Source organism: Ursus americanus, chromosome 26, assembly GCF_024610735.1.
Source record: "Ursus americanus isolate L20-20 chromosome 26, mUrsAme1.1.p, whole genome shotgun sequence".
NCBI lineage: Eukaryota > Metazoa > Chordata > Mammalia > Carnivora > Ursidae > Ursus > Ursus americanus.
In genome coordinates this window covers 11,332,538-11,348,054 of record NC_142152.1, presented here as the reverse complement: position 1 = coordinate 11,348,054, position 15,517 = coordinate 11,332,538, and the positions used below count along the sequence as shown (strand labels likewise).

At 45.3% G+C, this 15,517-nt stretch overlaps 1 long non-coding RNA gene across 2 annotated transcripts; it reads right to left on the bottom strand.

The window, feature by feature from the left end:
- Window positions 1-798: 798 nt before the first annotated feature.
- On the bottom strand, window positions 799-15,121 carry LOC148107684 (uncharacterized). 2 transcript variants are annotated; one of them, XR_015721718.1, is made up of 4 exons: window positions 14,659-15,121; window positions 12,940-13,044; window positions 12,616-12,671; window positions 799-1,235 (listed from the first exon to the last, which is right to left on the bottom strand). It is a non-coding gene; the product is annotated as an uncharacterized LOC148107684 (long non-coding RNA). The 2 variants fall into 2 exon arrangements; XR_015721717.1 differs by having other exon boundaries at window positions 12,940-15,121.
- Window positions 15,122-15,517: the final 396 nt, after the last annotated feature.

The following is a 15,517-nucleotide window of genomic DNA, read 5'->3' as shown; positions in this document are numbered from 1 at the left end:
GGGTGGTAAGGGAGAAATGAAAATGAATTAAGAGACACTTAGGAGACATATTAACCAAGTACAATGTGTGAACCTTATTTAGATCATGATTTGAAAAAGCCAATTGTAAAAACACATTTTCAAGATAATGAAGGAATTTTAAACATAAATCAGGTATTAGATGCAATTGAGTTATTAGTTTTTTTTAGATACAATAATTCTATTATTAATATGGCTTTAATAAAGCTCTTATTTTTAGACATTCATATTGAAGCATTTACAGATGAAATGATATGATGTCTAGTATTTGCTTTAAAAGACTCAAGTGTGGGGATTGGCAAATTTCTTCTGTAAAAGGCTAGATAGTAATATTTTAGGCTTCCTAGGCCACATGATGTCAGTCACAACTATTCAGCCTTACTGTGATGGGAAAACAGGCATAGGTATTGTACACATGAATAGGTAAGGCTGTGTTCCAATAAAACTTTATTTTCAAAAACAGGAGACAAGTCGGATTTGGCCCATGGGGTCATAGTTTGCCGATTCCAGCTGCAGTGCAAAAAAAAAAGGAGAAGAGCAAAAAGGTGAAAAAAACTGACAAAGTGTTGATATTTTTGAAGTCAAATGACAGGAACATAGTGGTTCAATACACTATTTCTCTATTTTTGTGTATGTTTGAATATTTCCATAATAAAAAAAAATCAAACGCACTGAAGAGGTTTTTTGTTTTGTTTTGTTTTAAAGATTTTATTTATTTATTCGACAGAGACAGAGACAGCCAGCGAGAGAGGGAACACAAGCAGAGGTCTTTTTGCAAAGAAAGAAAACTATTTGCCTTTGACTTCTCTCCTTATACTCAGTTCCTTTACTCTTGCCTGTCCGTTTCTCAGATCTGTTTCACACACCCACTCACACACACACTTTCATTTTGATGTATTTTTTTTAATCAAAATGAACTTCCTAGGCAGCCCCGTGCTGCTGAGGAATGCAGTGAAATCCTGATGGTGGGTTCTCATATTCTTTCCCAGGAGGCTCACAGGCCCATTTCCTTTCCGAGCTTGACACCCTTGGAAACACTTTTCCTAAAATGGAGATTCCAGGCCTCGAGGCTGAGGCCTACCAGCCTTTGGGAAGCATTGTTGTTTTCTTATTTCTCAGCAGGAAATAGGAATGTCCCAGGGAGTATTAGAACGTTACGGACAGCTCTGGTGAAGGGCTGGGAACGCTGACTGGAAGTTGGAATCGGGTTGGAACATCTGGGAGTTCAAAGAAAGAAATGTTAAGCTATTCATCAGGCTCCATAAATTCTCTTAAAAGTAGATGATTATGAAACAGACAGAAGACAATGGAGCATGTTGTCAGAGGAAAGGCATTACGTACATCTCACTGGGAACTGCCCTGAACGTGTAGGCTAAATATGTCATTTCAAACTGTGGGCCTCAGACTGAGGAAAGACTAGCCGTTGACCCTTCTCTTCCAAGATCCTTCAGTGGATGACACGGGCACCTGCAAAAGCTGCCTCTAACCAGCTTCCACCTGCAGGATCGGGATGCTCTCCGCCCACCCTCCATCAGCATCAGCCCCCAAGCCTCTGCCCCTACCTGGAAGGATTTCTCCCCCGACTTAGCCAATCCCCGCCCTCCATTTGTAAAGGGGAAGAGGTCTTTGCTGACAACCCCAGCTCCTGGTGACCTCTCTATCCTGTGAGCTTCTCCAGCACATGCTGGTGGTATCACCTGCTACCATTTAATTCCGAATTGCACTATGTCCCACTGCGGATAAGTAATGCTGGCTGCTGAAACAGATTCACCCCAAATTCTCACTTACCACAAAACATTATACAAAGTGCATATTCCTGGCCAGCTAAGCCTTCACATGATCAATCGGGGTTCCCTAAGCTCTATTTTGCAGCTCCACCCTCTTTGAGATCCTTGGAGTCCTTGTTATTTCGTTGGCAGATGAGGAAAGAGAGCACAGGCAAGGTACACCCACTTCAGCTGTACAATAGCGTGTCTGTGAGATTCCTCCCTATTGTGCCTTGGAACAATAGTTCATTCTCTTTTGTTGCTGTGTAATACTCTATTACGTGATTACACCACAATTTGTCCACTCTACTGCTAATGGGCATTTGCACTGTTTTCAGTTTGGGACTATTATCAACAAAGCTGTCGTGAATGTATCTTTAGGTGCACATATCTATACGTTTCTGTAGGGTATGCACCTAGAGGCAGAAATGCTGGGTCAGGGAACAGGCATACATAAAACTTCAGTGGATGTTGCCAAATACTTTTCCAAAGCGGTTACGCAAAGGTACATGTCTGCCAGCATTGCATGAGACGTCCAATGGCTCCATGTCCCTGCAAACATTTGGTATTGTCATCTTTCTCATTTAGCCATTCTGGTGTGAGTGCAGTGGTATCTCCTCATGGATTGATTGATGGGTTAGTTGATTTTTCTCACTGTGGTTTTAATGTGCATTTTTCTAATGACTAATGTAATTTGAGCACCTTTTAAAAGGCTCATTGGCCACTTCAGTCTTCTCTTTCGCAAATTTTCCATTCAAGTCTTTGGCCTACTTTTCTTTTATGTAGTCTGTCTTTTTCTTATTCAGGATATGAATTTTTTGTCACTTTATGAATTGCAATTATATTCTCACACTCTGTGGCTTGCAGTGTTGCTTCCTTGTGTTTGTTTTTTTTATAAACAGAAGTTTTCAATCTTAATGAGATATGGAGTATCGATCTTTTCTTGTAGGGGTAGTACTTTTTGTGTCCAGTTAAAGAAATCTTTGCCTATCCCAAGGTCATGAACACGTTCTTCTATGTTCCCTTTGTTATCTTTTGGAAGCTTTTCTCTTTTACCTTTCACATTTAGGTCCATAATTTAGTCGTAATTTACTTTCGTGTTTGGTATGATGTTTTCCCATTTGAATATCCCTTGAATCAGCAGCATTTACCGAAAAGACCATCCTTCCCCTGCTGTATGGCAACGTAACTTTGTTGCAAATCAGGTGGTTATATATGTGGGGGTCAATTTGGGGACTCTATTCTTTTGGTCAATTTTCTATCTTTCCACTGATACTGCATAGTTTTGATTAGGGTAGCTTAAAATTCAGTAATTTGCGTCCTCTAACTTTGTTCTTACCCAAGATTGTCTTTGCTGTTGTGGCACTTGACATTTCAGAATTTGCTTGTTACTTTTTACACGCACACATTTAAGTCTGTGGGGATTTTGCTTGGGATTGAATTGGACCTACAGATAACATTGGGGAGACTCAACAGCTGCACAAAATTTTTTCAATCCGTGAACATGGTATATAACCCTTTTTTTCTCCCCTCTTTAATCTCTTTTGGTAATGCTTTGTAGTTTTCTGTACACAGGCCTTGCACATCTTTTGTTACATTTCTTCTCAAGTGATTTTTTTTTTTGGTATTATTGATAATGGAACTGCTTTTTTGAAATTTCACTTTCAAATTGTTTGTTGCTAGTGTAAAGAAATGCAACTGACTTTTGTATACTGGCTCTCTATTCAGCGATATTGACCCATTTCTTATCTATTTTGGCCTCTCTCACTTACAGTTTATTGGTCAGAACTCAGTCATATGGCCACACTGAAAACCAAGGGAGTGCTCGGGATGAAAAGGAAAGAAGTTTTAGGGAACACAGTGGATTCTTCCATACACTACATTTAGATTTTAACATTCATGGACTTACCCTGTCACTTCAGTATGCTGCAAGGAACTCTGAAGTTCTCCATCTTAAGATAGTGTTTAGCTAATATAACTTGAGGAGTCATTCAGAATGCTCTAGTTGGAAAAAAAGACTGCATCGATAGTTACACTCTGTTACTTTGGATAATCACATGGCCTCAAAGTGATCACAAAACACATGCAAAATATCACCTTGAAATTGCATGGTGGAATCCTGTTCCACAGTGGACGTAAAGATCATCCAAACTATGCTTATGTTTCTATGGTTTTATTTTGTTTAAGATTTTATTTATTTATTTATTTATTTGAAAGAGAGAACAAACAAAGGGGAGAGGCAGAAGGAGAAGCAGAGGGAGAGGGAGAAGCAAGGTCCCCACTCAGTGGGGAGCCGACACGGGACTTGACCCCAGGGATCTGGGATCATGATCTGAGCCAACGGCAAACACTCAACCGACTAAGCCACCCAGGAACCCCTGTTTCTATGGTTTTCGATTGGCATAGAAATAAACCACATATCTCCTAATGAACTTGCAGACAATACGACCCACCCCACCCCTCATTTTTATTATAAGTACCCAAGGCTAAAGTCACACATCAGCAAGTCACTTTATCTTTGAAGGACCTGACTCAATATTTTCACTCTCATAATGCTGTAATCTCATGTTTTGTGTAATTGCTGTTACCAGACACAAATGATTTGCTTTCTCAATTAATCTAATTTGTTATAAAATGGCAGTGGCTAAGCCCACGATTCAGTCACTGAACACTGAGGGCTGGTGCTGGGCAGAGAGGAGTCCTGATTGGTTGAATCTGAGGGGGGTCTTTAGTCTGTCCACAATGAATATAAGACACAGTTAACTGTGTTTGTGGTGATCAGATATGCTCTTGTTTTATATTTTACACAGACATGATTTCGTTTGTTCTCGAGAGCACATCTGACATGTTTAGGTTAAAGGATTCTGAAGCTGGGATGCTCCGAAACTGCACTGCTGTGAACAAAGGAGAAACCTGAATATGAACGGGCTGCTGCCCATTGTCACATGTGCCAGGAGGATGTGGGATGACGCCTATCAAGGTCTGGGCTCAGGTTCAATCCTGCAAGGCTTTGAGCCTCCAAGGAGCAGTCACTGGCCCTGAGTTTCCCTTCCAGAGGGTGGCACCTGCCTCTGCCTCCCCTTTCACCCCATGTCTAGCACAGAGAAAGCATTTGTGGAAGGAAGGACAGTTCATAAGGTCATTTCCCAGCTCCAAGGAACTTTATTCCCACTTTCTCTCCCCGTCCCTCTGTCTCCGCTCCTCTGCTCTTCTCTTATGCACTCCTTAGCAGATGTTTGGCTAAGGGTTTCCTAACAGAAGCTCTCAGCAGCTCTCACAGCCCCGGCTCCACACCCACCCTCTGCTTTTCCCTTAGACAGCCTTTCCACTTTTTGTTCTGTTTTGCTTCAATAAATTTCTAAGGTGTTTCTCCCCATGTGCTGTTAAATCACATCTGAACCTCAATCAGTGGCTTAAATTAAAATCCAGAGGCCAGAAACAGGGTGATAGTAGTGCCAAAGAGAAAGTGGCCTCCAAGGTCCCCCGCCCCCCCCCCCCCAAAATCCTTGTAGACTTTCTCCTCCACTGTGTCAACTGTAGCTCTCCTGGGCACATTCTGGTCACAAGTCCCGGTGTGCATGTTTGTTATGTTTTGTTTTTCCGGAGAACCAGGAAGGTGGAGCAGGGGCTGACACCCAGGGCCCTGGGGAAGTTTGGGACTAGTTTTGATGGACAGGGTCGGCTGACACTCTCAAAAGGCCCAGCAGGTGGCAGTGTTTTCCACACTGGCGGAGCCCACCAGGGTCTGCGCTGAGAGCCTGGGAAGGGACTCGAAGACAAATTTGTGGGAGCAGAAAGACCATTCCACCTAGCTGAGTCAAGCTTTCTTTTTTTTTTTTCAATTGATTTTTTTTTTTTTTTTTTTTACAGTTTATGTCTGAAGCATTATAGTAAAAATAAGCAGGGTAGGCTTTTGTGAAAACGGTAGAAGTAAGAGCACCTGCCTTCCTTTCTCATGTCACCAGCTGTCTTTGGCTGCTCAAGGCCCTCACTATGATGCTCCCCAGGGATCCGTCCTTCCAGAATCACCCGTGGGGCTGTTTCCAATTATTTCCAATCCTCGCGTCACCCACCTGTCCCTCCATCCCGTCACCAGTGCGCCGCCCCACTTCCGTAATGACCTGCTCCGCGAAACCAGTGAGGCAGCCCCGCATCCACGTCCCGGGAGGACTGCGCGTGCTTCCAAGGGGATGCTGTGACGGAGCCGGTCTGAGGACAACCCTGGGGCCCGAAGGAGTCACCAACGGTGGAGTCACCAACGGCGGCGGCTGTTTGGGTGAGGAAGACATTCCAGGGCTGCCCGGGGGGGGGGGGGGGGTGTTTGCCGGTTTGCGCCGCATGCCCAGCCGGCAGCTCCTGCAAGTTCAACAGTGGGAAGTATCTCCTCTCCCCCGCCACAGCCTTCATCTAAATATTTCCTTCTACCATCTGTCACACAGCCTGAAGTCGTAGTATTGAAAATATACTTCTTTTGATTTTGAGAATGGTCAGGTTTTCCAGAGCTTCCTACTGAAAATGTAAACAAGGTGTGTGTGTGGGGAGGGGGGTCAGTGCTCACCGGGGAGCCTGCTTCTCCCTCTGCCTTCTTCCCCCTGCTCATCCTCTGTCTCTGTCTCTCTCTCTCTCAAAGAAATTAATTAATTAGTTTAAAAAAAAAAAGAAACTCTCTGGTGATTTTCCTAATGATAATGTAAAACATTTTTACATGTACAAACTGTATTAATATAAAAGTTAATTACAAAGCTACCCACTGGGTGGGGCGCCTGGCTGGCTCAGTTGGTAGGGCTTGCGACTCTTGATCTTGGGGTCATGAGTTCAAGCCCCACGCTGGGGGTTCGCTTGTATTTAAAATTAAAAATATGCATATTAAAAAAAGAAAGAAAGAAAGGAAAGCTAAACATTTCTAGAAATTTTGTTTTTAAAATGGGCCACTTTTAACATCTCAGAGTTTTGGTTGGAGGGACAGGCCTGAGGTAGGCAGGAGGTGCTAGTAAATTTGGGGGGGAGGACTTTAATAAGTCTAGCCTTTACCTATTAGCAACTAACTTTTATCAGGATCGTTAAATGCCCCCCGTGTGCCGTGTGGTGCAACAGACACTTTGTATACATCATTTTGTTTAGTATTAGACCATTTTACCAACAGGAAACTGAGGCTTCACAACGTTCACTTGCCCAAGATTCCCAAACTTACAAGCACTAGCCAGGATTCAAACCAGAATTCTGGGCCTTTTCTCCTTGACCACAGTGCAGGTCTGCCAGAGTAAACCAACATCACAAATCATGGGGATGTGACCAGCTACTGGAAATCTCCAAAAGTCCCCATAATATTTGTGGCAGGTCTTTATTAAAATGAAAAGAACAGAATTCTCATACAGGTATTTCCTGCTTTTGAAAATCCGTGTTCTGCTACTTCGCTTTTATAAAAAGACTGGCGTTAGTACCTGTTTTCGCTAACTGAAAGAAATCTGAAGACCATTTTTGCTTTTACTACAAAAAGCAAAAATAACGTTCACATTTGTTTGCAGCAAGAGGCCCCGTCATGCTCAGCATCTCGGCACCAGACCACCAAAGCTTTGAACCGTATCTGTGTGAGCATCTGGGCTTTGTCGCGATTTAATCTGTGCATCCGTTAGCAAGATGGGTCCTAAGGTATCAGAAAAGCCTAGGAGAGGTGATTTTTTGGGTCTGGGAACGCTCAGAACTTTTGCCATATAAATCCATGGTTATTCCTTCCTCACTCTGGGCCATTTCTGCTTACAAAATGTTTCAAAGAACTGCCTACTTTCAGATAGCAAGGGAAACCTGGAAACGTTCCCCCGACCTCCTGGGTTCTCAGATGCTATAGTGAGAAGGATTTTCTATTTCGCTAGCTAGATCAGGACTGGTATTCATTCTTGGCGACTACTACACAATGCAATACACTATTCAAAAAGGAGAGGTCTGGTTAGCCTCTGCGACACACGGTCATCACAGCTAAGCCCTGATTCCGATTCTATGTCCTTCTAAATTCCCAGCACATAGAACTTAGCATTCCTCGCCTTGCTCCACACCCACGTCCTGCTGGCTCCCGCCCCCATGACAAACACACACTCAGGTTTGGGTGCCCACACACTCCTCGTGCTGGTGGACACCCTAGCTATCCTGTAGCTTCAGAGAGGGCAGGCACAACGAGCATTAACCCATCCATCTTCACGTGATGACAAAGGGCATGTTGTATGCCCCACAAAGGCAGCCTGTTTTGCTCTCCCGCCTTGGTGATCAGGGCCAGCCCATGGCATGGTTCCCATGTAATGGGGATGATACCTCTGAATATATATTAAACTGGTGTGTTCTCTTTCCGATTAAATCATGGTGCTCTGTGGTTCTCCACCCATTTAATCAACAGGTTTCCATGCTTCAGGGAAAGGGAGATGCCAAAGAGAAAAACCAGGTCATTGCTCAGCTCTGGCTGCCAAATTCTTTTTTTTTTTTTCTTAATCCCTTGCAAGACAACAGTAGTGAACAGTGGCCTCTGGAGTGGGGTGTGACAAGACAACACACTGGGTGCAGGAAAAAACTATTAGCACTTCTATTTTCATTTTTATCTTATCCTTTAAAAATGCCTATTTGGGGTTATATGTTTTATAAAGCACATAATACATTAGAACAGTATTAAATATATAAAATTCTAAACATATATATGACATACATATATATCAAATATGTACATACCCAAAAAAATTATTGCTTAGAGTTCTATATGTTGACTTTTACTACAAGCCGTAGGGAGAGCTAACTTAAATATCCACTCACCTAGGGCAAAAGTAGATCACACCTCTAGTGTGAGAAAGAGAGGAGAGAAGAGGAGGAGAGGCAAATAGTATGTGTGTTGGAGGTGGGGGACAAGTCCCAGTCCCCATTTGGGCTTGAAACCCTGTTGGGTCAGCCCAGGAGACTCCCAGAGCAGTGGGCACCTTAGGAGGGAAGGCCCACATCCAACATGGGCCACCCAGGCTGAAGATGGTGAAGAGACAGGTGGGCTGCAAGGGGGTCTCACAGAGCCCTGAACTCTCCAGTGGGAGTGCAACAGCAGCCAAGGGCCCCATTCTCCCAAGGGGCCTGAGTAGGTGCTTTGAACCAGTAGATTACAGAAAGTTGAGGGATAATGAGAGGCTACCATCTCTAAGAACCAAATGACCAGAAGGACTACTGATGAAGGAGCCAAGAAAGCCAGGTGAGACCAGCTTTACCTGAGTGAGCACTGGGCAGGCACTGAGGATTCAAAAACCAGATCAAACCAGCTGCTCTACAGAGAAGACCAAGAAGAACGTGGAGGAACAGTCCCCGACCCGTCCCCACCCTCAGGAGGAAGCCTGCGTATCCATTCCCGCTCAGATGCTCCTGCGGCCAAATACCATTTGTTATGGCTTAAATTGGGTCCTCTGCCAAACTCATCTGTTGAATTCCTAACCCTTTAATAAGATTTCTGTGTGTGTGTGTGTGTGTGTGTATACACATTTAGTTTTATTGCAACAAAGCAACTTGTACACTTTTAACATTTAAAACTGAGCATTATCCTTCCTTTCCAGTGAAGCAAAATTAAAAATAAACAGGAACAAAATTACAATTAAGATTTCTTCACCCAATGTGGGGAGAGGGGTTTCTCACACACACCGAACAATTCAACACCAGCTGGGCAGCCAACATTTGAAGTCAATTCTGACACTGTCTACCCAGAGGTAGCGTCAGGTTCCACAGGGTAAGGCCTCAGTCCTACAACACTGCCTTCCCTCCCATACTTCAAATGCCAATTGCAGGCTCAGGGCATCACCTGTGTTCTGACTGGATGGTCCAGTGACCCCCTCTTTGGATTCAGTTAATTTGCTAGAGCAGCTCACAGAACTCAGGGAAACAGTTTATTTATGGAAAACTTGCATAGGGTTACATACGAGCAAAGAGCATGGACCTTCCATGCCCCTTCTGAGCACGCTACTGTCTTTGAGTCTCCCCAGCCTGAAAGCTCTCTGAACCCCATCCTTTTGGGGTTTTATGGAGGCTTCATTACATAGGCACCATGGATTAAGTCATTGGCCATTAGCAACTGACTCAACCTCCAGCCCCTCTCCGCTCACCAGAGGCGGGGGGGGGGGGGGGGGGGGGGGGGGGGGGGACTGTAAGTTCCAGCCCTCTAATCACATGGTTGGCTCCATAGGCAACCAGCCCCCATCATTAGGTGTGGTCCAAAACTTAACCTCATTAACACAACAGAGGACACCTTTATTGCTCTCATCACTTGGGAAATTCCCAGAGTTTTAGGAGCTCTGTGCCAGAAACAGGACAAAGGCCAAATATATACTTCTTACTATAAATCACAGTATCACACCCCTAGTACCTCAGAATGTGGCCTTAATTGGAAACTGGATTGTTGCAGATGTAATTAGTTAAGATGAGGTCATACTGGATAGGATGAGCCCCTAGTCCATGACTTGTATCCTTATATGAAATGGGAAAGTGGGAGATAGAACTAACCCTACAGGCACCTTGACCTTGGACTTCCAGCCTCCAGAACTGTGAGACAATCGATTTCTGTTGTTTCAGCCACCCAGGCTGTGGTACTTTGTAACAGCAGTGCTAGCAAATTAATACACCATCTTTGCTAAAGGCGCAAGGTACATGGGGAGAAATCGGGAAGACTAGATCTGCATTCAAGAGGGGCTGAGAGGGGCGCCTGGGTGGCTCAGTCGGTTGAGCATCTGACTCTTGGTTTCAGCTCAGGTCATGATCTCTGGGTTGTGAGACCGATCCCTACATTAGGCTCTGCGCTCAGCTGGCAGAGTCGGCTTAGAACTCTCTCTCCCTCTCCTTCTGTCCCTCCCGCTTGTTCTCTCTCAAATAATAAAAAATCTTTTAAAAAAAAAAAGAGAGAGAGAAAGAAAGAAAGAAAGAAAGAAAAGAAAAGAAAAAAAGAGGGGCTGAGAGACCCTGGAGAGATTATTCTAAGCTAAAAGAAAATGGGGTCTCTTGAATTCCCTCTCATAGACAAATGGAAATCTCTGTCCCCCAAAGGAAACAGAGGCCATAGAGGAAGTTAAGAATGGTCACAAAGAATGTTGCCCTTTTCTGCATATCTGAGCATACTGAAGAAGACTGCAGCCCAGCTCCACTCAGTCTCACAGACATTTTGGTCTCCCCTGTTCCTCTGTCTCAGTGCCACCAGAGTCCAACCTCCTGGATATTTTATGGTTTCTGGGCTGGTCACTTATACAATAGTCCAGTCTTATACTAGATCCCAACCTCCTCACTCCTTGGTTTGGCCCAGCCAGCAGCTTCCCAAGTCACCCAGGAGCAGGGGCATGCCGGAAGTGTCGGTGCAAACTCACCAGAGCTGGCTGTTGAATTTTCAGGAATTTTAGGAGCCAGTTGTTAAATACAGTCATTATTAAAAATTAAGTTACAAAAACTTACACTGAACTAAATTATACATTTTTTCCAAAAAGTAATAAATACAGGCATGCCTCATTTGACCGAGCTTTGCAAGTACATTACGCTTTTTACAAGTTGCAGGTTGGTGGCAAAGCCTGCATTGAGCAAGTCTATCAGCAACATATTTCTAGCAGCATTTGCTCACGTCATGCCTCTGTGTCACTGTTTAGTAATTCTTGCCATATTTTGAGGTTTTTCATTATTATGATCTTGGTTATGGTGACCTGTGATCAGTAGGACTCACAGAAGCTCAGAAGAGGATTAGCATTTTTTAGCAATAAAGTCTTTTTTAAATTAAGGTATTTACCTTGGGGTTTTTTAAAACACACCATGGTGTTGTACACTTAATAGACTACAGCATAGTGTAAACACAGCTTTTACATGCACTGGAAAACCAAAAAATTCATTTGACTATCTTGCGATACTCACTTTATTTCAGTGTCTCTCCAACGTACACCTGCACTCAAAAATCGTCATTTCCTAATTATGTCACTCTAGTTCACTATTCTCTGTGCTTTTGAGGCGGTTCATATCTATTGCCTCTGTATGGTGGAAACACTTTATCATGAGCTGCTGCTGGGCATGTCTTGCCAAATCCTTGTTCAGTGAAGTCATGCTGGGTGCTTAAACTTGACTATGGTGGGAGGATTTACATCATGCAAACCAGCAAATGCTTCATATCAGCACCACCGCCCCCTCGCAAGAGAGCCAGTTGTTAGGTTTTTACCAGCATCCTCTTGCAGAGATGCTGACATGGGCCTCTTTGTTCTGATAAAGTAGTAGACGAACTGAAAACAGCTTGAGAAACAACTATTATCAGGTGTGCTCTGGTCTGATTTGGGATTTAAACCATCAAGGAGCAACGAAAACAAATCCAGGGGTTCCACAGCTCCACAGAGGGGGGAGATCCCCAGTGAGACCACCCACATGTTGCCAGACTTGGGATGGACACCAAGTAGCTAGTCACCACAACACCTCTGCTCTCTTCTGCCACTCTTGAATATGTACAGTGCTGAACAGGGAACCTCTGATCTGCCTTCTACCTAACCATCCCTACAGCTGTAAAATACCCCACTTCTCATCCTGCTTCCCTGCAGCAAGAGAATGAGGGAGCACAGAGGGGGCCCCCGAACTCCAGGACCAAGACACAGTACCCTGCAATCTACTCTGTAAACACTCCCCCCTCCACTGGCCGGCACGGTATTTTTACTAGCTAGCAGAGCGGAATCCTTGGGAAGACAGAGTAACAGGTATAAAAATAGCAGGTGATCCCACTTCTGTGATAGGTGCCAGGCACAGGGTTTCTGGGACCACAGCAGTCCCAGCCCGGCTTGGGGGCTGAACGGGGCTTGTCACCAGATCCACTTACCGACTGTGTGTGGCCTTGGGCAAGCGATGATCTTTCTAAGCCTCCCATTTCCTCAACTGTAAAGCAGGAAAACAGATTGTCAAAAGTTGATTGAGCAAGAGAAAGAGGTTTAAGTCTGTCTTTTTCAAAGATGCAATGTTAATCAAGGCAACAGAGGGGAAATAGTGGTTTACCTATAAATACATTGGAGGTAGGTGTCGCAGAGGCGGGGACAATAATCTAAATCCTTGCTATCACATCAGAACAACAGAAGTCAAGTGTAGGTTTTTAGAGAGAAGGCGTAGCTCTGAGAAGCAGTAAGAACAGAACGGGTAAATTAGTTACCTTTAGGGTCTGGGACTCCAGGCGGGGAGAGTCACAGCTGCTGCTTCTCATTGCCGGTTGTTCTGATTTTTTTTTTTTTACTTCTTAATCTTGTTCATGTGTTTCCTTGATTCAATTTTTAAAGAAGAAAATAGCTGTGCATTATATTAGCTAGATTTGTAAGCTCTTGACAAGTGAGTTGATTTCATTAGTTCTTTTCCCTGGAGTGGAGTTTACATGCCTTGCTATGGGAACACTGGAAATAGTTTATTTTTATAGTTCCTAGGCTTTGTAAGTTTCTGTAGCTCCTTTAAGTCTGTGTTGTAGGTCTCTTGATTTATAATATGTTGGCGAATCATTCCAAATAAAGCCTTCTTTTCTTGCAGAAATATGTAAAGAAACAGCTCCAGATGATTCAGAGTTTGAAATGCATGCTTTCACCTCCGGAGCACTAAGCTGGGTGGCTAAGAGCTGCTGTGGACGCCTGAGTCCGCCTCCTGCTCGGTCTCTGCAGCAACCCTCTGGCCCTACCCTCGTCTCCAGGCCAAATAGGAAATCTTGGACCTGTGAACCCCAAGTTCACAGACCTGTAAGGGCTTCAGGAGACCCACAAACCCCCCAAAAGTACTTTTGCAACCATGTGTTTTTCTGGGAAGAGTGTCTAGACAGTCTTTAGATTTTTCGGTCTCCAGGACCCTAGAACTGAAAAGGGTTAGCGGTATATGGGTCTCTAATACTCCTGACAAAGCAAACTTAAGAGATTTTTACACCTACATAAACAGTAAAGATTGTGATTCTCTACCCCTTCTTCAGTTTGTAACGTCAAGTGGTGGCTAAGAACTCCAACTCTGGACCAGACCGCCCGGGTTTGAAGCCAGCTGTGCGGCCTCAGGCAAATGACTTAACCCCTCTGTGTCCCTGTTTTCTCAATTAAAAAAATGAGGCAAATAATAGCACCTACCTCACTGGCTTGTTGTGAGGGTTAAGAGAGTCAGGAGAGGTAGAATGCTTAGAACAGAGCCTGACACCAAGGCGCATTAGGGGGTACCTCCTTCACGCAGACTGACAATTCACAAGGCGTCACCCCCAACTGAACTGCGTGGGTATCTTCTGTGTGGGGGGGGATCATGCCTTAGAAGGCCCTAAATACACAGATGACACCACAGAAATTCCTTGGAAAAGAGCAGAGCCTTCCGGTTGCTGTGTGTTGTGTGTTGAGGGGTAGGGGGGGGAGGAGGTCAGGGCAATTCCTACTTTAAACACCCCCTCCGTGGCTTCCTGAGGCCTCGTCATCTGCTGGGCTAGACGGGCTGTGTCCCGTCCTTACCATCAGGCCACCTACCCCACCCTCTTCTGAGCCCACCTGGCCAACATGCCGTCATCCCCAAAGACCCCGCTTGGGTCCCTCGTCTGAGGAGCCGTTGGTGAGCACCTGCTCCCTGCGGGACACACGCTGCTGGGGAGGGGAGCCCCTGCGCCTGCGTGCCACACCTTGCGCTGCGCCAGCTTCACGCGATAGCTCATCGAATTCTCGCAACAACCCCTGCAGTAAACCGAAGCGGTTATTATCCCCCCATTGCAGGTCAGGAAATTTAGGCTGAGAGGAACTTCTGATGCAACCACCCATGCTTCAATCCATTTCTGCCGACTTCCTCTCTGGTTCCACCTAATTCCAGCGGCATTTTTCCCCATTAATTTGTTTCAAATCTCCTGGGACCCTTCTGAAGACAGAGATCATACCTGATTCATTTCTGTACCTCAAACATCTATCCCTGTGCCGGGCATACAGTAGGTGTTCAATAAACAGATGGATGGATCTTGAATTCAGGCTCTGCAAAATTTCTGCCCCAGCGCTCCCCAGATGACAACCTTCAAAAAAAGGCTTCTAGCCTTGATCGTGATTTTTAAATGGTTAATTCATTCAACAAGCAAGTATTTGTTTGGTGTCCACTACACGGCAGGCAAGCGCAGAAGATACAGCAGTAAAAAACCAGCAGGACCTCCTGCCCTCGGGCACGCAATGTTCTCTCTCCGAGAACAGATGCTTTGTGGGGCCCCCCCTCCTGGCAGTGCCCCGATGATGCCTCTCGCTAGGCACACTGCGGTGAACAGTAGAGACATGCCCTCTCAGAGTCCCAGCCCTGATGCGTACACACATGGATATCAACAAAAAAATCACTCCCACACGCAAACCAACACGCTGCCAGCTCCCAGGCCGGCTAACAGCCCCAGGGCCCCCGTCTCAGGCCCGGAACCCTCCTGACGTCCTCCGCTCCTCGGCTGGGTTCACCGGTCCCACCGGCCCAGCTGCTGCGGCTTCCTCCCCTCCCCCTCCTCCCTGGTGCTGACCCCAGGGAAGGGCCTGGGCAGGTCCAGGACGGGGCTGTCTTGCCTGGGCTGCTGTTAACACTCGGATCAAGGAGAGAAAGTGCTGCCAAGAGTGCAGGCAGGGGAAGCCAGGTGCTGAGGCGGGAGCTGGCTGGGACCCGAGGTCTAACCTGAGGTCACTGTCAGGGACATACCTCAGACGCTCTGAGACTGACTAGCGACCCAAGGTCACAGAGCTCACCACACCTGTCTTTCCTGGTATTTTCTTTCC